The sequence below is a fragment of the Schistocerca piceifrons genome, chromosome 3 (genome assembly GCF_021461385.2).
Source record: "Schistocerca piceifrons isolate TAMUIC-IGC-003096 chromosome 3, iqSchPice1.1, whole genome shotgun sequence".
Taxonomy (NCBI): Eukaryota; Metazoa; Arthropoda; class Insecta; order Orthoptera; family Acrididae; genus Schistocerca; species Schistocerca piceifrons.
The window spans coordinates 770910754-770935616 of record NC_060140.1 but is presented as its reverse complement, the minus strand read 5'-3'; the positions used below and the strand labels follow the sequence as shown (position 1 = coordinate 770935616).

Sequence of the window (24863 nt, the reverse complement as noted above, 5' to 3'; positions counted from 1 at the left end):
GCGGATCCCTTACGTTTCGGTTTTTTACGAACAGCATTAACGTTCGGCTGAACGCGTAACTTGCGTCGGCTGACGGGCAAGGAAACTTCAGCCGCCGGTGACGTAGGAGGGTCAAGTTCTGTATCCGACACCACCCGCGCCGGTCCACATGCGGGATCCGGGGTCGCGGGGGAAACATCCGACAAAACGGAATGGTCAACACCTGCACTAGCTTCCGGCAAACATGGACTGCACGGAGGCGAAACGTGAGCAGGAAGGTCCGAGGCCGCAGAGTTGGAAGGAAGCGGAGCAGCTCCGCTGGCAGAGGTATGGGGCAGCGAAGCAGGAAGTTGTCGCGGCTCCACTTGTTGTGACATCGAAGTCGGTTCGGAAGACGGCGCCAACAGGCCCGACCGACGAGCCGACTCGAGAGAAGCTGCGTCGGAGGCCGGAGGGGCGCCAGCAGCCGCCACCGGAACCGCTACCTCAGGAGGGCAGGGAGCAGCTACAGTACACAGTGGCTCGGAGGATGCCGGTCGCTCGGACTGGGGCATCTCAGGGAGATCCTCATCCGTACTATTTCCATCGTGTGGGCGACGCCTCTTATTATTCAAAAGTGGCACACCCACCTGAGGGACAGACGGAACAACATCAGATTTAGCACGCAAAGGAGGAAATTCTGTATCAGGGGTGCGCAAAACCTGTGGAAGGGCGCTACTACCACTGGACTGTGCTACACCAAGAGCAGAACCACCTGCAACGAGGTCAGCGACCGTTAACTTGCGACGCTGTTCGAGAGAATTTTTTAAAACAAAAACTCTCCGCGGACAGTCGGTACGCACGTGACCACTTTCATTGCACAAAAAACAGGTGCCCACCTGACCACTATATGTTACATGGACACGATATCCACCGATCTGCAGGTGAGATGGAATATTCTGCTTAACGTGCATTTCGACTGAACGAATACCGCTGTAACATTGCAGGCGATGTTGGCTTGACCAGCGTTCAAGGCGAATGCTCTTTACATCACCATACTTCTGTAGACCCTCCTTAAGATAGACATGATCCACCTCCGGTGGAAGGTTGTAAACACGAACATTGGTATACGTGATGGAAGCATTGGAAAGCAGCACGGTACTTACAGAATCATCCCGATGCCGAAAGAGAACTTGATGACCATATTTAGAAAGAATTTTATCAACCTGAAGTGGGTCCATAAACTTAACAAAGAAAACATACAGTTCGGTATCAAAATAAGCAGTGTGCACCTGATCCGAATGAACACCAAAGGTATCTACCAACCAATCATGAATCTCAAGAGAACTAGGTTGCACATGGCGGGTTGACTTGTCAAAAGCAAAACTAACTGTAGCCTGACGAGGAAGAACCTGGGACGACATTTTCAAAATATGCGGTCGAAACCGCTACACAAAAAACACTGAAATAAGGACAGAAAAAAAAACACAAGGTACGAAACAACGACGGAGAAACACTCACAGAAGTTGCAACACAACACGTAAACAAAAACGATAGTCCACTATACGTAACGCTACGGCGGAGCGGAAGACTAGGCACGTCCACACTGCACGGCGTCTAAAGCGGAACTGAACCACTCGGCCACTACTGCCGGTGGCGGAAGCGACTCCCGACAAGTGAAACCGCATCTTCAGAAGCAATCTGATGGCACGAAACGGCGTGGCCTCACTCTTTTCTATAGGGTTTCCATTAGCCGCTACGAAAGTGTAGTAATTTTCGCCCAGACAGGGACTTGAACCCAGGACCCTTTGGTTGAAAACCTAACGCTCTACCGACTCAGCTATGCGGGCCCACGCACGAGCATTATCGTACAGCTGCGTGGTGTGCGAGTGATTCGCATGTCGTAATTACTGGCTTATGGCTCCAATGGCGACTTCACCGACTTCCCACTGACGCACCGCTGACGCTAGTTTTCTGGCGCCTTAGAACGATGGACATACCTCCAAGCAGCTGCGAGATCTTAAGAAAAGAAACGCTGCACCACTGCTTTTGCCGCACTCGAATGATTGAAACTGCGATTCTTAAAAAGAATCTGAAATGTTCGCTCTCTCCATCACTTTCGAGCACATCTGTGCTGCAGTACCAGCGTCAGTGTGAGGTGAACCGATAGCCACAGTAAGCAGCGGTCGTCGCGAAAACTCAGTATTCTTAAAACGGAAATTTTCGTCTTGTTGAGAATGGCGTCACTGGTTTGCACCCGCATTCGCCCACGCATGTCACATGTGTGCGAAAATGTTTGCTCCTCTTTACGCAAAATCGCACGCAGCCGGTAGGATTCGAACCTACGCTCCCACAGGGAATCTGATTTCGAGTCGGACGCCTTAACCACTCGGCCACGACTGCCGTTAGCGCGGTGCAACTGCTACCGTTTAAAGCACTGTGGTGTCAGAAAACGGCGTAGCTGCATTATTTTCCGTAACGTTTCCAGCGCTACCAGACGAATCGCTACCAAAGTATTAAAATCTCCACCTGGACAGGGACTTGAACCCTGGACCCTCAGCTTAAACGCCTAATGCTCTACCGACTGAGCTATCCGGGCTCACACGACGCTGTGAAACCTCCCACGATGCACAACTATACATTGACTCATGTCCTTTACTGTTGTGCAATCGCTGTATGGGGCCGTTACTAATAAAACGTCGCCTAAATGCTGTCTACAAACTTATCGCGCTAAGCTCGTAACACACTATCGAAGACTGCTGGCACATGATGCAACAACAAATTGCACCAGTTGTTACGTCTCATACGTTGGAGCAGAGAATTTACGTGTTTTGTCGACACTCACTGGGCAATTGGAAAATTCACAAGCATTTCGAATGCAATGTTTCCCACGTTTTCGCTCATTTCACGGTTCCGTTGAAGACGTTCTTCACCACCTGACACAGAAAAAGGAATGCAGTCGGTAGGATATTTTTAATTCTTTTGCTTCTAAGGGAGTTAGTTGTCTAGTGAGTTCCTCTTACGGCATGCACTAGGCAACCAGAACAGCTACAGGAGAGAGTCATTTTTGTTGTCAGCGGTAGTTGCATTATCACAAACGCAGAGTAATTCCATTGGCGTCGCATCAAAATGAATACCTGCCGAAACCCGGGATCGAACCAGGGACGTTTAGATCTTCAGTCTAACGCTCTCCCAACTGAGCTATTTCGGCTGACGTTCAAGGCGGCCATTTGCATGTGTTCGTTCACGTCTGCCTCGTTGCCAGTTTCACAGTCACCTTCGTCTGATAAGACACAGGGGCGCTGAAAGGCGAGCAGGCGATGCAGTGAAGTTCCACACACATTTCTTCTGCTTCCGTCATCGTAACAAGCAAACATGTCGACTCGATTCGTGTAATATTGACTTCGCTGACGCTAGCAAACCCGTGCTATATCGATGCCAGGGGCAACTCGTGTGCAGAGAACGAGACACGAGAAGGAGTGAGCCTCTCCACCGTATGAGAGGCAGTATCTAGCAGATACGCACGGTAAAACATTCCACCTGCGTTAGCTCATAAATTGCTACACGTCATCGTCTGCAAGCTAAAATGGACACATCTGCACTGCCCAGTGAGGCGACACTTGTACTAACACCTGGTGGACGGCTGTGAGACGCGGAGATGAGCTGCGGCTTCTGGGCGCGACTGTAACGCTGCGCCCTGGATCAAATAACACTGCACATTGCTGGTGACCCACGTGTTTAGTAGTGACGCAACTGCTAGGATGCAGCTGAACGTCCGCCTTTTGAGAGCGAGAAAATTTTCGCAGCCGGCAGGACTCGAACCTACGCTCCCAGAGGGAATCTGATTTCAAGTCAGACGCCTTAACCACTTTTTTTTTTTTTTTTTATAAAACCTTTATTAAAAAAAACAATGTTACACATTGCAAATACATACTAAGTTATACATACATGAAGTTATTTAAACAAAGCGGTTTGATCATTTCAATTGCGCTGACATTAAGGAAAGACAACAGAAGATTGTGTTACTGACTAAATCACCAGAAAGAATTAAATTAAACATAAATACTTGAGAATGGCGGAAAGGAGATATATAATAAAGTTGACTAGCCTTCCAACTACACTTTCTGGACATTAATTGAATCTAAGTATTTCAAGTGATCAGATCTATATAATCAGTCTTTCACTGCAAAAATGAACAGGGCAATGTGCCAGCCATTGAATATTACATTTATCGGATAGAATCTTATGGTTTTAACCAATCGATAAGGAAATTTCTATAAAAAACTGTCTGTTTCCAAATTTCTAGTATAAGCCAATAATGCACCTTTCATGTTTTGTGTTTGGCACTATTAGACACACAATCTCAATGTCACATAAGTTCTGTACATTAGCTTATAAATTTCATAAAACTACTCTCTGAAGTAGAGAAAGCACACATAATAAATATACTGTAAAATCTTAAATAGTATCCTTAAGGTAACTATAATACATCACTGTCAACACAGTCTTCTTTTTTATATTAACCAATGCCCATTCTTTCAAATACAATTTTTAGCATATTACCGAACTTTTTCTTGTGATTCGAATAGCTTCTAATTTTGTGGAACTCACACAGCATGTGTACCTTGAACTCTATGATGCTATCGGATCCTAATTTGTTAAGGACGTAGTTAACAAAATTTCCCAGCAACCAGTACACAGCGTTATTTTTTGCTTCTGGGAAATAGCGTGCTTCAGGCCTGTTTATCAATGACAGCGATATATACTCAGGGGATGTTCTTGTAATCAGAGCTATTTGCTCCCGGATCCACTTCCAACTATTCATGTGACCACTGCAAGTATATCTATGAATTACTGTGTCAACTAGATGGCATTGTTGACATAAATTTGTTTCACAGAGTCCGATTGCGTGCAGTCTTTCATTGGTGCTAACTATGTTGTTAACTGTCTTGTACCATGACGTTTTTATGTTAGACGTGAGCACATTAGAACTAATGTTCTTCCAAATCTCAGTCCACTCAATGTTTGGAAACTGTCGTTCTATTTTGTTTCTTCCTTCGCTTTTCTTTCGTTCCCGCATTATGGCTCTCGATGTTAAGTGTCGGGACTGCCTGAGTTCGACACTGACATAACTAAACTCAACATAGAAAATCCTCACGTGCTGTAAGCGACTGTTGATATTCTGCACGTCAATCGGGGGAAGCAGGCTTGGAGGTTTAATGATCTCGAAAAGTTGGCTGGTTATGCTTTCTCGCGAGTCTCTTATTAAATTAACTTGCCTTTTGATAAAAAGAGCAGAGGCTTTATCCGTTATGTCAGTTAATCCTAGTCCACCATTTTTAGGATCTAAAGTGGCTACTTTAGCAGGTACTCTGAACACTTCACCTCTCCACAAAAATTTTGTGATTTTGGACATTATTCTTCTCGCTATCATTCTCGGTATTGGAAACAGCTGGGCAGTATAATAAGCCTTAGCAAGGATGCATGAGTTGATATACTGTGTTCGTTGAACTTGGTTCATATATCGAGTTAAATTCTCTACAATGGCTCCTTGCACTTTATCTGCTGCAACTTTCCAATTTAAAGCCGTCATTTTCATAGGGCATGCTGTCAGGGTGATCCCAAGTGTTTTATGTTGTCCGACTAATTTTGCCCACTCGACGTTGATATTAGCAAAACCTCTGAGATTTAACATCTTACTTTTTTTTCCGTTTGCATTGGCTCCAGATGCTCTACAGTACGAATCAATCACTGTTGCTAGCGTGGTTACCTCGTCATTATTCCTTATAATGACCCCTATACCGTCAGCATAGGCTCTTATAACTGTTTTGTTTCCTGATAATGTTAAGCCTTTTAATGTAGCATGGACGTGTCGGAGGAAAGGTTCCAGCGAAATTGCGAAGAGCGACATGGACAGAGGACTTCCTTGAGGAACACCTCGTTGTATTTGCATCGGCCTGGATTGTTGACAATTCACCGCTATTTTAGCATTTATTCCAGTTGCTATGTTCTTAATCAACTGGATAACCCTATCGTTGAAACCTATTTTCTTCAATGTCTGTAGAAGATATTCATGGTTAACTACATCGAACGCCTTATAAAAATCTAAAAACAATAAAGCACACTTTATGTTTGTTACAGAAGTTATTGCAATAATATCCCTGAATTCCGCTAGATTTTGAAAAATGGTTCTGCCTTGCGCACAGTTCTGATGTTGACTAATAATTTTATCTGTAAGGCATGAAATTCTCTTGTTTATTATTCTAGCTATTAATTTATAATCAGAATTCAGCAGTGAAATTGGACGAAAATTATTTAAATCTTTGTTTCCATTATTTTTTGGCACCAGAACAATTTTACTCTCCTTAAACTCAGCCGGAATCATTTTACCCTGAATAACTTCATTTACAATGTCCGTAATTTTCGCACCTACTATTGGCCAGTAACGGATGTAAAACTCTGCTGGCAGACCATCCGGTCCTGGGGATTTTTTTGGTGGCGAGGCGCACAGAGTCTCATACACGTCTTCTTCACTGACAACCTCGAGAAAATTTTCGTTGTCATCTTCTGTCAGCTGTGGGGCTATGATGTCAAGGAATTCTTCCAAGGAAGTATCACTACTTTGATGTACAGAATATAGCTCGCAATAATAGCGATAAATCTCGTCCATGATATCCTGCTGGGTTCCGAGAATCGTGCCGTGTTTTGTTCGAATTTCTTCAATAAAAGTCCTTCTCCCGTTTTTCGTATGCTTCACTAAATGATATAGGGAAGTAGTTTCATCTGCTGACACCGAATTTGCCTTCGATTTTATCTTCAACCCTTCCATTTGACTTCTCTTGATATTAAGTAACTTGGCTTTGACTTTTTTTATGTCTGCTATCCGAAGTGAGGAACCTGCTGAGACTTGATCATATAGATCTCTCAAAACAGAATAGTAATACTCTATAGTGCATTTCATTTCCCTTGCGCTCTGGGCACTGTATTGAATAAGAACTTTCCTCAACTTTGGCTTTGCCATTTTAACCCACCAGTCAATAGCAGTGGCATATCTACTACGGGCTCGCAGGCATATTGCCCATGTTTCTTTAATCAGATCTTCTAAATCATGATTAACTAACAAGGAAGTGTTCAAATTCCACTGATTCTTGAATCGGCGAACCGGCTGTCTTGTTAGATTTATGCAAGCTAAGACACTTGAATGGTCTGAAAAGTACGTAGGAACGGTTTCTACTTTTGTCACGGAAGTTACAAGATTTTTAGAAATATATAGTCTATCAATCCTGCTACGTGATGTTGCCGTGACATAAGTGAACTCAACAGTGGAGGGGTATTTGATTTCCCATATATCCTTTAATTCTAAACAAGTAACTAATTGTTTTAGTTCACTTGAGAAATTAAAATTAGGTAACTGATCTTTTCGATTTAAAACACAATTAAAATCACCTCCAAGTAATAACTGTCTTGGTGATTTCCTTAACAAGTATATCAGGTCATCTTTGAAGAAACGTGCCCTGTCAGCTCGATGAGAACTTCCTGAAGGGGCGTACAAGTTGATGATAGTCACATCATAGATGTTTAGTCCTATTCCCCTTCCGGATTCCAGTCGTTCCAACTCGCTTACTGTAATCCCTTCCCTTACCAAAATAGCTGTTCCAACACTTGTTTCGGGAGACACATTTATGTAACTGACAAAACCGGGAATTACCAAATCCGAAATTAGAACTTCTTGTAACAGGGCAATATCAGTCGCGGATTCGTACAAAAATTCCTTAAGGACCGATAATTTCAAACCGGTCGTGATTTTATTTATGTTTATAGTGGTGACAGAATAAGATTGCGTCATTGCGCTGTCACTATGTAGTTGTTTTGTTGAACTAATTTAGTTTACTGTGGTTCAGGGTTCAGTTAAGCTGTAACAGTTTTCTCGGAAGGCTGAACATGGAATAACACTTCAATCAGTTTATTAGTTACTGTCCCGTTTTTTTCTACTTCTGATGTTTTCTCTTGTGCCGCAAGCAGACTGATTTCCTGGTAAACTTTCTGATTTTTCCTCCAGTGATTCGTGTACGACCGTTTCGGACTGAACATTCTTAGGGCTTGGGTCGCCCCTACTGGATTTTCCCTTCCCTTGGTTACGAGCTACATTCTCATTTGGTTGCGTCGGTATTTTACTTCGCGGCTTATCTGGAGCAGCAGCAGACGCTTTCGCAATTTCGGTTGCCGGCGCCTGCCCTGAGGTGTTGACCGTGATTTCAGTTTGGACACCACTTCCTCGTTCTTTATTAATTTCACTCACTTTCTGATCGAGGGAAACAAATGGAGACTGCAGTTTTGCATCCTCTCCCTGAAGTTGTTTATTAACAGATAGATTCTGATCTTTGCAATCGGCTACTGCACCTGTTGTTTCTTGCAAATTAATGCTACTTACACCCCTTTCATTTTCTGGTACCGTATGTGTATTATCTTTCTGTTCATTAGTTTCCATTCGCATTTTGCCTTCAGGTTCCTCTGCCTTCTCATCGCACTGTTTTTGCTTGCGAAGTGAGGGAGTGGGACAAGACAGCTCGTCCTCTGAGCAACTATCAGTTAGCTCCAGAGGTCGTTTTTTCGGTTGCATTTCAGTTTCACGAGTAGTGGCAACGGGGTTTCCTTTTGTTGTTAACGGGGGAAATTGACTGTTATCGTGAAGGGAGACATCAGCTTGTCCCGCTGCGTAAACATCCTCAACCAGTTGTTCCGGGCTATTCTTTGGTAACAGATCATTTAAGGTAAGCTTCTGACGCTGTATCAAATTACTTTTAAGCACAACAGTTCGCCGCGGACATTCCTGTCTGAAGTGGCCGGTTTCGTTACATATATGACATGTAGCTTCCTGACCTGTATAAACAATTTGTGCCTTATACCCACAAACAGTTATGTGAGACGGAATATTCGTCTTAACGTCCATCTCTACACAGCGGACCCCGTTAAAACACTGCAGTTTAAAGCGAGGCGACCATCTTTCATTTGCAATTGATTTAACGTCTCCGTAGTTTGAAAGAGCTTCCTTAATCTTATCATTTTCAATTTCAATGGGGAGATTCAAGACACGAACGGTTTTGTAATGAATGTCCGCTCTATAGATGGAAACCTTACTTTTATAACCATTTCTATGCACAAAATCTACTTCATAGCCCCACTTTCGTAACACTTTATCAACAGTCGAAGCACTGATTAACTTGACAAAAACACAGTATTTTTCCTGATCCAGTTGCCAGGTATGAACGGTTTCAGAATTTAGACCAATTACCTGTGTAATCCAGTCATCAATTTCCAGGGATGTCGGCTGAACGGGACGGGATTCTTTGTCAAAAGCAAATACCAGAGTATTCTTCCTGAGGTTTGTAGCCATGGTTAATCCAGCGAAGCAATTTCGGTTAAACAACCGAAATTCCAAGTAGCAGCAGCAAGACCAGAAAGAGCGATCAGATCACAAGGAACAGGAACGAACACGGAGATTAACGGACAGACGGCACTCGGCGAAGCACAAGTACAGCGATGTGCCTTAACCACTCGGCCACGACTGCCGGTGGCGGAAGCGACTCCCGACAAGTGAAACCGCATCTTCAGAAGCAATCTGATGGCACGAAACGGCGTGGCCTCACTCTTTTCTATAGGGTTTCCATTAGCCGCTACGAAAGTGTAGTAATTTTCGCCCAGACAGGGACTTGAACCCAGGACCCTTTGGTTGAAAACCTAACGCTCTACCGACTCAGCTATGCGGGCCCACGCACGAGCATTATCGTACAGCTGCGTGGTGTGCGAGTGATTCGCATGTCGTAATTACTGGCTTATGGCTCCAATGGCGACTTCACCGACTTCCCACTGACGCACCGCTGACGCTAGTTTTCTGGCGCCTTAGAACGATGGACATACCTCCAAGCAGCTGCGAGATCTTAAGAAAAGAAACGCTGCACCACTGCTTTTGCCGCACTCGAATGATTGAAACTGCGATTCTTAAAAAGAATCTGAAATGTTCGCTCTCTCCATCACTTTCGAGCACATCTGTGCTGCAGTACCAGCGTCAGTGTGAGGTGAACCGATAGCCACAGTAAGCAGCGGTCGTCGCGAAAACTCAGTATTCTTAAAACGGAAATTTTCGTCTTGTTGAGAATGGCGTCACTGGTTTGCACCCGCATTCGCCCACGCATGTCACATGTGTGCGAAAATGTTTGCTCCTCTTTACGCAAAATCGCACGCAGCCGGTAGGATTCGAACCTACGCTCCCACAGGGAATCTGATTTCGAGTCGGACGCCTTAACCACTCGGCCACGACTGCCGTTAGCGCGGTGCAACTGCTACCGTTTAAAGCACTGTGGTGTCAGAAAACGGCGTAGCTGCATTATTTTCCGTAACGTTTCCAGCGCTACCAGACGAATCGCTACCAAAGTATTAAAATCTCCACCTGGACAGGGACTTGAACCCTGGACCCTTAGCTTAAACGCCTAATGCTCTACCGACTTAGCTATCCGGGCTCACACGACGCTGTGAAACCTCCCACGATGCACAACTATACATTGACTCATGTCCTTTACTGTTGTGCAATCGCTGTATGGGGCCGTTACTAATAAAACGTCGCCTAAATGCTGTCTACAAACTTATCGCGCTAAGCTCGTAACACACTATCGAAGACTGCTGGCACATGATGCAACAACAAATTGCACCAGTTGTTACGTCTCATACGTTGGAGCAGAGAATTTACGCGTTTTGTCGACACTCACTGGGCAATTGGAAAATTCACAAGCATTTCGAATGCAATGTTTCCCACGTTTTCGCTCATTTCACGGTTCCGTTGAAGACGTTCTTCACCACCTGACACAGAAAAAGGAATGCAGTCGGTAGGATATTTTTAATTCTTTTGCTTCTAAGGGAGTTAGTTGTCTAGTGAGTTCCTCTTACGGCATGCACTAGGCAACCAGAACAGCTACAGGAGAGAGTCATTTTTGTTGTCAGCGGTAGTTGCATTATCACAAACGCAGAGTAATTCCATTGGCGTCGCATCAAAATGAATACCTGCCGAAACCCGGGATCGAACCAGGGACGTTTAGATCTTCAGTCTAACGCTCTCCCAACTTTTTTTTTTTTTTTTTTTTTTGCAGACACTCTACCACTCGAACGAATATATCTATTGAAAAAAATATTAAAGAATATCCACCACACAGCCACTTCGAAAGAAGTACAGTACTGAAATTAAAATCCTAAAACATGACTATATAATGTAGACTGCTTACTGAAATAAAGATTAAAACACGAAAACTTCAGTCCTGGTGTAGAGAAGAAACATACATAAAGGCGGCAAATCCAGAAACAGTATAAAAGAAAATGGCTCACACAGGTGACCTTAGCCAACACCCTCTCTTTCAAATGTCAGGCTAAGCATATTGGCAAAATCATCTCGGAGGCCTGGCAATCGCAAGCGCTGCCAGTAAGCAGTAAGCACGTACTGCCGAAACGCTAGGTGTCCATCCTCTTCATGACAACTGTTGACAAAATGTACGAAATGGCCAATCAACCACATGACGGTATGGAGCTTCGTCCGCGGAAAAAAGGAAGAATCGGGCCGGACGATGATGTCAATAGTATAAGCGGCTTCAGCAGACCTAGTTACAAAAGCAAGTTGTTTCCTGAGCCAACGCCAATTAGCAAGGTGCCCACAGCAGGTGAATCGATGTTCAAGGGTATCCAGGAGACCACACCGAGTACAGGTGTCCGTGTCAGAAAGACCAATACGGTGCAGTCGTACATTGGTGGGAACCAAATTATTTATTACCCTATACCACGTGGACGCCACGGCCATAGAGTGGATCGGCAGACTAACGTTCTTCCAGACGTTCCTCCAGGACACAGATGGAGACGCCAGTTCTATTGGATTGGGACCGGCCAGCCCCTCCCAGCGGGCAATCAAGCCCTTAGTCGTTGGCACCGGTCGCCGCAAGAAGACGTCACCGAGGTGACTCACCGCAATGTAAAATTCCCGAATGTGTTTCAACTTAAAATTTAGGCGTCCGACATCGACAGGTGGAGCAAGGCTCGCCGGACGCACAACAGTAAAAAGCCTGGATGTAATTGAAGTCACTTCTTGCGTAACAATTAGAGTCGTTCGGCGGACGTACAAAGCAGACGCCTTGCGAGTAATGTCAGAGAGGCCCAAGCCTCCGGAGAGACGCGGTTTCGTCATTACCTCGTAACGTAACTTGAATAGATGGCCCTTCCATATAAACCTGCTAGACAATTGGCGCAACCTTTTCGCCACCATCATGGGAAGTGGGAACAGCTGAGCAACATAATAAGCTTTACATAGAACGTAGGTGTCTAAAATTCTGACTTTTTGCAAAATGGTAGCAGAGCGCTGCTCATGGACCATCAGAGCCCCCTGTATCTTCTCGGTGACAGATTTCCAATTGAGAGCCGCCATTTTTAGAGGACACCGATCAATGATAATCCCCAAGGACGTATGGCGATCGACAAAAGTGGCCCAAGGGACGTCAGCATCGCGAAATCCTCGAATATCAAGGAACTTACATTTACCCTGATTGAGACGCGCTCCAGAGACACGACAGTATGCATCAACTGCCCCTTTCAACAACGGGATATCATCACGTTGACGGAGGAGAACAACGACATCATCCGCATATGCCTTAACAGAGAGCTTCCCACCAGAGAGGGACATACCCTGAAGCTTGAGAGCAATAGTCCGAAGCAGCGGTTCCAGGGACAATACGAATAAAGACATAGAGAGCGGACTACCCTGAGGCACTCCGCGGCGGATAGCAATGGGCGGCGTCAGCTGCCCATTGACTGACACCCGAGCTGTTATTCCCCTATACAAATTGCCAAGAACACCACGTGACGAAGCGTTAAAACCTATTGTACCTAAAACACGATCTAAAAACACATGACTGACGTGATCAAAAGCCTTATAAAAATCAAGGAAGGCAAAGGCACAATGTACGTTTGTAACCGCCGCAACCGAGACAACATCCCGATATTCGGCTACTGGTGTCAGAATAGATCTATCATGAAAACAACATTGATGTGCACCAATCACACCCCGAAGCAGAGAAGACAACCGGCTATTGAGCGCTCTAGCAGCTGTCTTATAGTCAAAATTCAGCAATGTGAGCGGACGAAGATTGGCAGCAGATAAACGACCAGAGGACTTCGGGATTAAAACAATTTTCCCTACTTTAAAATCGGTAGGCACATCCATCCCCCTGACAATCTCATTTAAAATCTGCGTAAAAATGCCACCCAAAAGAGGCCAAAAACGGAGATAAAATTCTTTAGGCAGGCCGTCTGGACCCGGTGATTTACTGGACGGAGAGCGAGCAATAAAATCGAAAACATCATCTACCTGGAACTCCCGGAGAAATTCGCCGTTCGCGTCAGGCGCGATCGTCGCAGTTAGATCCCCAAAGACATCATCCGATAGAGACTCACCAGAATCATCGGCAGAATAGAGACTAGTGTAATACTGATGAAGAGCACGAACCATTTCCTCCTGTGCAATAAGCTGTCGCCCATCATCCACCGTAAGAGAAGAGATGAAGGAGCGACGACGACGAGTCTGATGCCGTAGCAGGTGGTACAAGGATGTCAGTTCACCTTCAACAAGAGAGTGAGGTTTCGACTTAACTCGCAGACCATCCATCTGTCGTCGTTTAAGGCTCAAGAGCTTGGCTTTAATACGACGAACATCATGGATCCGCAGTGGAGAGGTACCCGCCGCGTCATATAGTTCACGCAGGACAGAGTAGTAATATTCATACGTGTTCTTAAAATCACGCGTCCTAGCAGCACAGTAGAAAATCAAAGTCTGACGAATCTTGGGCTTGGCAAACGCAGTCCACCAAACCAGCAAGGAGGGGTATCGCGGGACAGAGCGAAGACATCGCTCCCACACGCCACTTATAACATCATCCATAGCACTGTCGGCAAGGTGGGAAACATTTAACATCCACTGGGAACGAGAAAGTTTTGCAGGTTGGCGACTAAGATTTACAGTTGCAGTAAAAGCACAATGGTCAGAAAAACTAGTAGGAATAACATCGACAGAAAGAATTTTATCACATAAAAAATCAGATAAATAGAATCTGTCCAGTCTACTGCATGAGGACGCGGTAAAAAACGTATATTTCACCAGGGTTGGATATTTGTGTTCCCAAACATCACGCAGATGCATCGTACGAACTAAGTCATGTAAATCACGGCAATAATTAAAATTGGGGGACTGGTCTGCAGGGCGTAAAACACAATTAAAATCGCCTCCGAGCAGGAGACTCCGAGGACTCTGGCGCAAAAGATAAATAAGCTCTTCTTTATAAAAGCGCGATCGAGCCACAGTGTGACCCGAACCAGAGGGGGCATACAAAACAACGAGGCGGAGATCAAAAAGACGACAACCAATCCCACGGCCAGAGTCAAGGAATTCAATGTCAGTAATAGGAATGCCCTCTCGAAAAAAAAGAGCAGTTCCTGTTGAATATTCCGGCGCGACATTAAAAACAGTTTGAAATCCAGGTAGAGAGAGATCAGAAAACAACACTTCCTGCAAAAACACTACGTCCGCACAGGCGTCGTAAATAAACTGCCGCAAAGAGGCAATGCGAACGTCGGACTCAATACGGTTAACATTTAAGGTAAGAAAGGTGTATGCTTGAACCATAGAGAGAAAAGCGAGAAAACAAATCACCTACACCGACGCACCAGCGTCACAGTCCATAGCAGGGGTGACGGAGGCATCCGAGGGAGGGGGACTGCTACCCCGTTCCGCGGATCCCTTACGTTTCGGTTTTTTACGAACAGCATTAACGTTCGGCTGAACGCGTAACTTGCGTCGACTGACGGGCAAGGAAACTTCAGCCGCCGGTGACGTAGGAGGGTCAAGTTCTGTATCCGACACCACCCGCGCCGGTCCACATGCGGGATCCGGGGTCGCGGGGGAAACATCCGACAAAACGGAATGGTCAACACCTGCACTAGCTTCCGGCAAATATGGACTGCATGGAGGCGAAACGTGAGCAGGAAGGTCCGAGGCCGCAGAGTTGGAAGGAAGCGGAGCAGCTCCGCTGGCAGAGGTATGGGGCAGCGAAGCAGGAAGTTGTCGCGGCTCCACTTGTTGTGACATCGAAGTCGGTTCGGAAGACGGCGCCAACAGGCCCGACCGACGACCCGACTCGAGAGAAGCTGCGTCGGAGGCCGGAGGGGCGCCAGCAGCCGCCACCGGAACCGCTACCTCAGGAGGGCAGGGAGCAGCTACAGTACACAGTGGCTCGGAGGATGCCGGTCGCTCGGACTGGGGCATCTCAGGGAGATCCTCATCCGTACTATTTCCATCGTGTGGGCGACGCCTCTTATTATTCAAAAGTGGCACACCCACCTGAGGGACAGACGGAACAACATCAGATTTAGCACGCAAAGGAGGAAATTCTGTATCAGGGGTGCGCAAAACCTGTGGAGGGGCGCTACTACCACTGGACTGTGCTACACCAAGAGCAGAACCACCTGCAACGAGGTCAGCGACCGTTAACTTGCGACGCTGTTCGAGAGAATTTTTTAAAACAAAAACTCTCCGCGGACAGTCGGTACGCACGTGACCACTTTCATTGCACAAAAAACAGGTGCCCACCTGACCACTATATGTTACATGGACACGATATCCACCGATCTGCAGGTGAGATGGAATATTCTGCTTAACGTGCATTTCGACTGAACGAATACCACTGTAACATTGCAGGCGATGTTGGCTTGACCAGCGTTCAAGGCGAATGCTCTTTACATCACCATACTTCTGTAGACCCTCCTTAAGATAGACATTATCCACCTCCGGTGGAAGGTTGTAAACACGAACATTGGTATACGTGATGGAAGCATTGGAAAGCAGCACGGTACTTACAGAATCATCCCGATGCCGAAAGAGAACTTGATGACCATATTTAGAAAGAATTTTATCAACCTGAAGTGGGTCCATAAACTTAACAAAGAAAACATACAGTTCGGTATCAAAATAAGCAGTGTGCACCTGATCCGAATGAACACCAAAGGTATCTACCAACCAATCATGAATCTCAAGAGAACTAGGTTGCACATGGCGGGTTGACTTGTCAAAAGCAAAACTAACTGTAGCCTGACGAGGAATAACCTGGGACGACATTTTCAAAATATGCGGTCGAAACCGCTACACAAAAAACACTGAAATAAGGACAGAAAGTAACACAAGGTACGAAACAACGACGGAGAAACACTCACAGAAGTTGCAACACAACACGTAAACAAAAACGATAGTCCACTATACGTAACGCTACGGCGGAGCGGAAGACTAGGCACGTCCACACTGCACGGCGTCTAAAGCGGAACTGGTGCAACTGCTACCGTTTAAAGCACTGTGGTGTCAGAAAACGGCGTAGCTGCATTATTTTCCGTAACGTTTCCAGCGCTACCAGACGAATCGCTACCAAAGTATTAAAATCTCCACCTGGACAGGGACTTGAACCCTGGACCCTCAGCTTAAACGCCTAATGCTCTACCGACTGAGCTATCCGGGCTCACACGACGCTGTGAAACCTCCCACGATGCACAACTATACATTGACTCATGTCCTTTACTGTTGTGCAATCGCTGTATGGGGCCGTTACTAATAAAACGTCGCCTAAATGCTGTCTACAAACTTATCGCGCTAAGCTCGTAACACACTATCGAAGACTGCTGGCACATGATGCAACAACAAATTGCACCAGTTGTTACGTCTCATACGTTGGAGCAGAGAATTTACGTGTTTTGTCGACACTCAGTGGGCAATTGGAAAATTCACAAGCATTTCGAATGCAATGTTTCCCACGTTTTCGCTCATTTCACGGTTCCGTTGAAGACGTTCTTCACCACCTGACACAGAAAAAGGAATGCAGTCGGTAGGATATTTTTAATTCTTTTGCTTCTAAGGGAGTTAGTTGTCTAGTGAGTTCCTCTTACGGCATGCACTAGGCAACCAGAACAGCTACAGGAGAGAGTCATTTTTGTTGTCAGCGGTAGTTGCATTATCACAAACGCAGAGTAATTCCATTGGCGTCGCATCAAAATGAAGACCTGCCGAAACCCGGGATCGAACCAGGGACGTTTAGATCTTCAGTCTAACGCTCTCCCAACTGAGCTATTTCGGCTGACGTTCAAGGTGGCCATTTGCATGTGTTCGTTCACGTCTGCCTCGTTGCCAGTTTCACAGTCACCTTCGTCTGATAAGACACAGGGGCGCTGAAAGGCGAGCAGGCGATGCAGTGAAGTTCCACACACATTTCTTCTGCTTCCGTCATCGTAACAAGCAAACATGTCGACTCGATTCGTGTAATATTGACTTCGCTGACGCTAGCAAACCCGTGCTACATCGATGCCAGGGGCAACTCGTGTGCAGAGAACGAGACACGAGAAGGAGTGAGCCTCTCCACCGTATGAGAGGCAGTATCTAGCAGATACGCACGGTAAAACATTCCACCTGCGTTAGCTCATAAATTGCTACACGTCATCGTCTGCAAGCTAAAATGGACACATCGGCACTGCCCAGTGAGGCGACACTTGTACTAACACCTGGTGGACGGCTGTGAGACGCGGAGATGAGCTGCGGCTTCTGGGCGCGACTGTAACGCTGCGCCCTGGATCAAATAACACTGCACATTGCTGGTGACCCACGTGTTTAGTAGTGACGCAACTGCTAGGATGCAGCTGAACGTCCGCCTTTTGAGAGCGAGAAAATTTTCGCAGCCGGCAGGACTCGAACCTACGCTCCCAGAGGGAATCTGATTTCAAGTCAGACGCCTTAACCACTTTTTTTTTTTTTTTTTATAAAACCTTTATTAAAAAAAACAATGTTACACATTGCAAATACATACTAAGTTATACATACATGAAGTTATTTAAACAAAGCGGTTTGATCATTTCAATTGCGCTGACATTAAGGAAAGACAACAGAAGATTGTGTTGCTGACTAAATCACCAGAAGAATTAAATTAAACATAAATACTTGAGAATGGCGGAAAGGAGATATATAATAAAGTTGACTAGCCTTCCAACTACACTTTCTGGACATTAAGTGAATCTAAGTATTTGAAGTGATCAGATCTATATAATCAGTTTTTTCACTGCAAAAATGAACAGCGCAATGTGCCAGCCATTGAATATGGTTTTAACCAATCGATAAGGAGATTTCTATAAAAACTGTCTATTTCGAAATTTCTAGTATAAGCCAATAATGCACCTTTCATGTTTTGTGTATGGCACTATTAGACACACAATCTCAATGTCACATAAGTTCTGTACATTAGCTTATAAATTTCAAAAAACTACTCTCTGAAATAGAGAAAGCACACATCATAAATATACTGTAAAATCTTAAAAATAGTATCCTTAAGGTAACTACAATACATCACTGTCAACACAGTCTTCTTTTTTACATTAACCAATGCCCATTCTTTCAAATACAATTTTTAGCATATTACCGAAATTTTTCTTGTGATTCGAATAGCTTCTAATTTTGTGGAACTCACACAGCATATGTACCTTGAACTCTATGATGCTATCGGATCCTAATTTGTTAAGGACGTAGTTAACAAAATTTCCCAGCAACCAGTACACAGCGTTAATTTTTGCTTCTGGGAAATAGCGTGCTTCAGGCCTGTGTATCAATGACAGCGATATATACTCAGGGGATGTTCTTGTAATCAGAGCTATTTGCTCCCGGATCCACTTCCAACTATTCATGTGACCACTGCAAGTATATCTATGAATTACTGTGTCAACTAGATGGCATTGTTGACATAAATTTGTTTCACAGAGTCCGATTGCGTGCAGTCTTTCATTGGTGCTAACTATGTTGTTAACTGTCTTGTACCATGACGTTTTTATATTAGACGTGAGCACATTAGAACTAATGTTTTTCCAAATCTCAGTCCACTCAATGTTTGGAAACTGTCGTTCTATTTTGTTTCTTCCTTCGCTTTTCTTTCGTTCCCGCATTATGGCTCTCGATGTTAAGTGTCGGGACTGCCTGAGTTCGACACTGACAACTAAACTCAACATAGAAAATCCTCACGTGCTGTAAGCGACTGTTGATATTCTGCTCGTCAATCGGGGGAAGCAGGCTTGGAGGTTTAATGATCTCGAAAAGTTGGCTGGTTATGATTTCTCGCGAGTCTCTTATTAAATTAACTTGCCTTTTGATAAAAAGAGCAGAGGCTTTATCCGTTATATCAGTTAATCCTAGTCCACCATTTTTAGGATCTAAAGTGGCTACTTTAGCAGGTACTCTGAACACTTCACCTCTCCACAAAAATTTTGTGATTTTGGACATTATTCTCCCGCTATCATTCTCGGTATTGGAAACAGCTGGGCAGTATAATAAGCCTTAGCAAGGATGCATGAGTTGATATACTGTGTTCTTTGAACTTGGTTCATATATCGAGTTAAATTCTCTACAATGGCTCCTTGCACTTTATCTGCTGCTACTTTCCAATTTAAAGCAGTCATTTTCATAGGGCATGCTGTCAGGGTGATCCCAAGTGTTTTATGTTGTCGGACTAATTTTGCCCACTCGACGTTGATATTATCAAAACCTCTGAGATTTAACATCTTACTTTTTTTTCCGTTTGCATTGGCTCCAGATGCTCTACAGTACGAATCAATCACTGTTGCTAGCGTGGTTACCTCGTCATTATTCCTTATAATGACCCCTATATCGTCAGCATAGGCTCTTATAACTGTTTTGTTTCCTGATAATGTTAAGCCTTTTAATGTAACATGGACATGTCGGAGGAAAGGTTCCAGTGAAATTGCGAAAAGCGACATGGACAGAGGACTTCCTTGAGGAACACCTCGTTGTATTTGCATCGGCCTGGATTGTTGACAATTCACCGCCATTTTAGCATTTATTCCAGTTGCTATGTTCTTAATCAACTGTATAACCCTATCGTTGAAACCTATTTTCTTCAAAGTGTGTAGAAGATATTCATGGTTTACTACATCCAACGCCTTATAAAAATCTAAAAACAATAAAGCACACTTTATGTTTGTTACAGAAGTTATTGCAATGATATCCCTGAATTCCGCTAGATTTTGAAAAATGGTTCTGCCTTGCGCACAATTCTGATGTTGACTAATAATTTTATCTGTAAGGCATGAAATTCTCTTGTTTATTATTCTAGCTATTAATTTATAATCAGAATTCAGCAGTGAAATTGGACGAAAATTATTTAAGTCTTTGTTTCCATTATTTTTTGGCACCAGAACAATTTTACTCTCCTTAAACTCAGCCGGAATCATTTTACCCTGAATAACCTCATTTACATTGTCCGTGAGTTTCGCACCTACTATTGGCCAGTAACGGATGTAAAACTCTGCTGGCAGACCATCCGGTCCTGGGGATTTTTTTGGTGGCGAGGCGCACAGAGTCTCATACACGTCTTCTTCACTGGCAACCTCGAGAAAATTTTCGTTGTCATCTTCTGTCAGCTGTGGGGCTAGGATGTCAAGGAATTCTTCCAAGGAAGCATCACTACTTTGATGTACAGAATATAGCTCGCAATAATAGCGATAAATCTCGTCCATGATATACTGCTGGGTTCTGAGAATCGTGCCGTTTTTTGTTCGAATTTCTTCAATAAAAGTCCTTCTCCAGTTTTTCGTATGCTTCACTAAATGATATAGGGAAGCAGTTTCATCTGCTGACACCGAATTTGCCTTCGATTTTATTTTCAACCCTTCCATTTGACTTCTCTTGATATTAAGTAACTTGGCTTTGACTTTTTTTATGTCTGCTATCCGAAGTGAGGAACCTGCTGAGACTTGATCATATAGATCTCTCAAAACGGAATAGTAATACTCTATAGTGCATTTCATTTCCCTTGCGCTCTGGGCATTGTATTGAATTAGAACTTTCCTCAACTTTGGCTTTGCCATTTTAACCCACCAGTCAATAGCAGTGGCATATCTACTACGGGCTCGCAGGCATATTGCCCATGTTTCTTTAATCAGATCTTCTAAATCATGATTAACTAACAAGGAAGTGTTCAAATTCCACTGATTCTTGAATCGGCGAACCGGCTGTCTTGTTAGATTTATGCAAGCTAAGACACTTGAATGGTCTGAAAAGTACGTAGGAATGGTTTCTACTTTTGTCACGGAAGTTACAAGATTTTTAGAAATATATAGTCTATCAATCCTGCTACGTGATGTTGCCGTGACATAAGTGAACTCAACAGTGGAGGGGTATTTGATTTCCCATATATCCTTTAACTCTAAACCAGTAACTAGTTGTTTTAGTTCACCTGAGAAATTAAAATTAGGTAACTGATCTTTTCGATTTAAAACACAATTAAAATCACCTCCAAGTAATAACTGTCTTGGAGATTTCCTTAACAAGTATATCAAGTCATCTTTGAAGAAACGTGATCTGTCAGCTCGATGAGAACTTCCTGAAGGGGCGTACAAGTTGATGATAGTCACATCATAGATATTTAGTCCTATTCCCCTTCCGGATTCCAGTCGTTCCACCTCGCTTACTGTAATCCCTTCCCTTACCAAAATAGCTGTTCCAACACTTGTTTCGGGAGACACATTTATGTAACTGACAAAACCGGGAATTACCAAATCCGAAATTAGAACTTCTTGTAACAGGGCAATATCAGTCGCGGATTCGTACAAAAATTCCTTAAGGGCCGATAATTTCAAACTGGTCGTGATTTTATTTATGTTTATAGTGGTGACAGAATAAGATTGCGTCATTGTGCTGTCACTATGTAGTTGTTTTGTTGAACTAATTTAGTTTACTGTGGTTCAGGGTTCAGTTAAGCTGTAACAGTTTTCTCGGAAGGCTGAACATGGAATAACACTTCAATCAGTTTATTAGTTACTGTCCCGTTTTTTTTCTACTTCTGATGTTTTCTCTTGTACCGCAAGCGGACTGATTTCCTGGTAAACTTTCTGATTTTTCCTCCAGTGATTCGTGTACGACCGTTTCGGACTGAACATTCTTTGGGCTTGGGTCGCCCCTACTGGATTTTCCCTTCCCTTGGTTACGAGCTACATTCTCATTTGGTTGCGTCGGTATTTTACTTCGCGGCTTATCTGGAGCAGCAGCAGACGCTTTAGCAATTTCGGTTGCCGGCGCCTGTCCTGAGGTGTTGACCGTGATTTCAGTTTGGCCACCACTTCCTCGTTCTTTATTAATTTCACTCACTTTCTGATCGAGGGAAACAAATGGAGACTGCAGTTTTGCATCCTCTCCCTGAATTTGTTTATTAACAGATAGATTCTGATCTTTGCAATCGGCTACTGCACCTGTTGTTTCTTGCAAATTAATGCTGCTTACACCCCTTTCATTTTCTGGTACCGTATGTGTATTATCTTTCTGTTCATTAGTTTCCATTCGCATTTTGCCTTCAGGTTCCTCTGCCTTCTCATCGCACTGTTTTTGCTTGCGAAGTGAGGGAGTGGGACAAGACAGCTCGTCCTCTGAACAACTATCAGTTATCTCCAGAGGTCGTTTTTTCGGTTGCATTTCAGTTTCACGAGTAGTGGCAACGGGGTTTCCTTTTTTTGTTAACGGGGGAAATTGACTGTTATCGTGAAGGGAGACATCAGCTTGTCCCGCTGCGTTAACATCCTCAACCAGTTGTTCCGGGCTATTCTTTGGTAACAGATCATTTAAGGTAAGCTTCTGACGCTGTATCAAATTACTTTTAAGCACAACAGTTCGCCGCGGACATTCCTGTCTGAAGTGGCCGGTTTCGTTACATATATGACATGTAGCTTCCTGACCTGTATAAACAATTTGTGCCTTATACCCACAAACAGTTATGTGAGACGGAATATTCGTCTTAACGTCCATCTCTACACAGCGGACCCCGTTAAAACACTGCAGTTTAAAGCGAGGCGACCATCTTTCATTTGCAATTGATTTAACGTCTCCATAGTTTAAAAGAGCTTCCTTAATCTTATCATTTTCAATTTCAATGGGGAGATTCAAGACACGAACGGTTTTGTAATGAATGTCCGCTCTATAGATGGAAAACTTACTTTTATAACCATTTCTATGCACAAAATCTACTTCATAGCCCCACTTTCGTAACACTTTATCAACAGTCGAAGCACTGATTAACTTGACAAAAACACAGTATTTTTCCTGATCCAGTTGCCAGGTATGAACGGTTTCAGAATTTAGACCAATTACCTGTGTAATCCAGTCATCTATTTCCAGGGATGTCGGCTGAACAGGACGGGATTCTTTGTCAAAAGCAAATACCAGAGTATTCTTCCCGAGGTTTGTAGCCATGGTTAATCCAGCGAAGCAATTTCGGTTAAACAACCGAAATTCCAAGTAGCAGCAGCAAGACCAGAAAGAGCGATCAGATCACAAGGAACAGGAACGAACACGGAGATTAACGGACGGACGGCACTCGGCGAAGCACACGTACAGCGATGTAAACACTGAAGTGCAGCGCAACAGTTAACAGCGGCCACTCGCGAGCGCGGCTGAAACGGAACTGCCACCTGCGTTAGCTCATTAATTGCTACACGTCATCGTCTGCAAGCTAAAATGGACACATCCGCACTGCCCAGTGAGGCGACACTTGTACTAACACCTGGTGGACGGCTGTGAGACGCGGAGATGAGCTGCGGCTTCTGGGCGCGACTGTAACGCTGCGCCCTGGATCAAATAACACTGCACATTGCTGGTGACCCACGTGTTTAGTAGTGACGCAACTGCTAGGATGCAGCTGAACGTCCGCCTTTTGAGAGCGAGAAAATTTTCGCAGCCGGCAGGACTCGAACCTACGCTCCCAGAGGGAATCTGATTTCAAGTCAGACGCCTTAACCACTCGGCCACGACTGCCGGTGGCGGAAGCGACTCCCGACAAGTGAAACCGCATCTTCAGAAGCAATCTGATGGCACGAAACGGCGTGGCCTCACTCTTTTCTATAGGGTTTCCATTAGCCGCTACGAAAGTGTAGTAATTTTCGCCCAGACAGGGACTTGAACCCAGGACCCTTTGGTTGAAAACCTAACGCTCTACCGACTCAGCTATGCGGGCCCACGCACGAGCATTATCGTACAGCTGCGTGGTGTGTGAGTGATTCGCATGTCGTAATTACTGGCTTATGGCTCCAATGGCGACTTCACCGACTTCCCACTGACGCACCGCTGACGCTAGTTTTCTGGCGCCTTAGAACGATGGACATACCTCCAAGCAGCTGCGAGATCTTAAGAAAAGAAACGCTGCACCACTGCTTTTGCCGCACTCGAATGATTGAAATTGCGATTCTTAAAAAGAATCTGAAATGTTCGCTCTCTCCATCACTTTCGAGCACATCTGTGCTGCAGTACCAGCGTCAGTGTGAGGTGAACCGATAGCGGTCATCGCGAGAACTCAGTATTCTTAAAACGGAAATTTTCGTCTTGTTGAGAATGGCGTCACTGGTTTGCACCCGCATTCGCCCACACATGTCACATGTGTGCGAAAATGTTTGCTCCTCTTTACGCAAAATCGCACGCAGCCAGTAGGATTCGAACCTACGCTCCCACAGGGAATCTGATTTCGAGTCAGACGCCTTAACTACTCGGCCACAACTGCCAGTGGCGTAAGTATCTCCAGACAAGTGAAACTGCTGCTATTACATCCACTGGTTGTTTTTTCATAGCCACTTCTCTCCTTTTCCACATTCCTTTCCCCTGCCACCCTTCCCCCACTCAAACCTCCTGACTGCACCTGTCAGCCTGATCATCCATCCCCCCCCCCCCCCCCCCATCCCTTTAAGCAGCACAACAACCTCCATACTCCTACTCTGCTATTACTCTCCCTTCCCTTCCCAGTCTCCTCTTT

The 24863-nt window shown here is 44.7% G+C and overlaps 8 non-coding genes across 8 annotated transcripts; all 8 read right to left on the bottom strand.

Moving 5' to 3' along the window:
• Nucleotides 1-2279: 2279 nt before the first annotated feature.
• On the bottom strand, nucleotides 2280-2361 carry Trnas-cga. Its single transcript has one exon. It is a non-coding gene; the product is annotated as a tRNA-Ser (tRNA).
• Nucleotides 2362-2484: 123 nt separating this feature from the next.
• Trnak-uuu lies at nucleotides 2485-2557 on the bottom strand. Its single transcript has one exon. It is a non-coding gene; the product is annotated as a tRNA-Lys (tRNA).
• Nucleotides 2558-3096: 539 nt separating this feature from the next.
• Nucleotides 3097-3169, bottom strand: Trnaf-gaa. Its single transcript has one exon. It is a non-coding gene; the product is annotated as a tRNA-Phe (tRNA).
• Nucleotides 3170-10197: 7028 nt separating this feature from the next.
• On the bottom strand, nucleotides 10198-10279 carry Trnas-cga. The gene has a single exon. It is a non-coding gene; the product is annotated as a tRNA-Ser (tRNA).
• A 6192-nt stretch (nucleotides 10280-16471) lies between these two features.
• On the bottom strand, nucleotides 16472-16544 carry Trnak-uuu. Its single transcript has one exon. It is a non-coding gene; the product is annotated as a tRNA-Lys (tRNA).
• A 539-nt stretch (nucleotides 16545-17083) lies between these two features.
• On the bottom strand, nucleotides 17084-17156 carry Trnaf-gaa. The gene has a single exon. It is a non-coding gene; the product is annotated as a tRNA-Phe (tRNA).
• Nucleotides 17157-23793: 6637 nt separating this feature from the next.
• Nucleotides 23794-23875, bottom strand: Trnas-uga. Its single transcript has one exon. It is a non-coding gene; the product is annotated as a tRNA-Ser (tRNA).
• A 657-nt stretch (nucleotides 23876-24532) lies between these two features.
• Trnas-cga lies at nucleotides 24533-24614 on the bottom strand. The gene has a single exon. It is a non-coding gene; the product is annotated as a tRNA-Ser (tRNA).
• Between the last annotated feature and the right edge of the window lie 249 nt (nucleotides 24615-24863).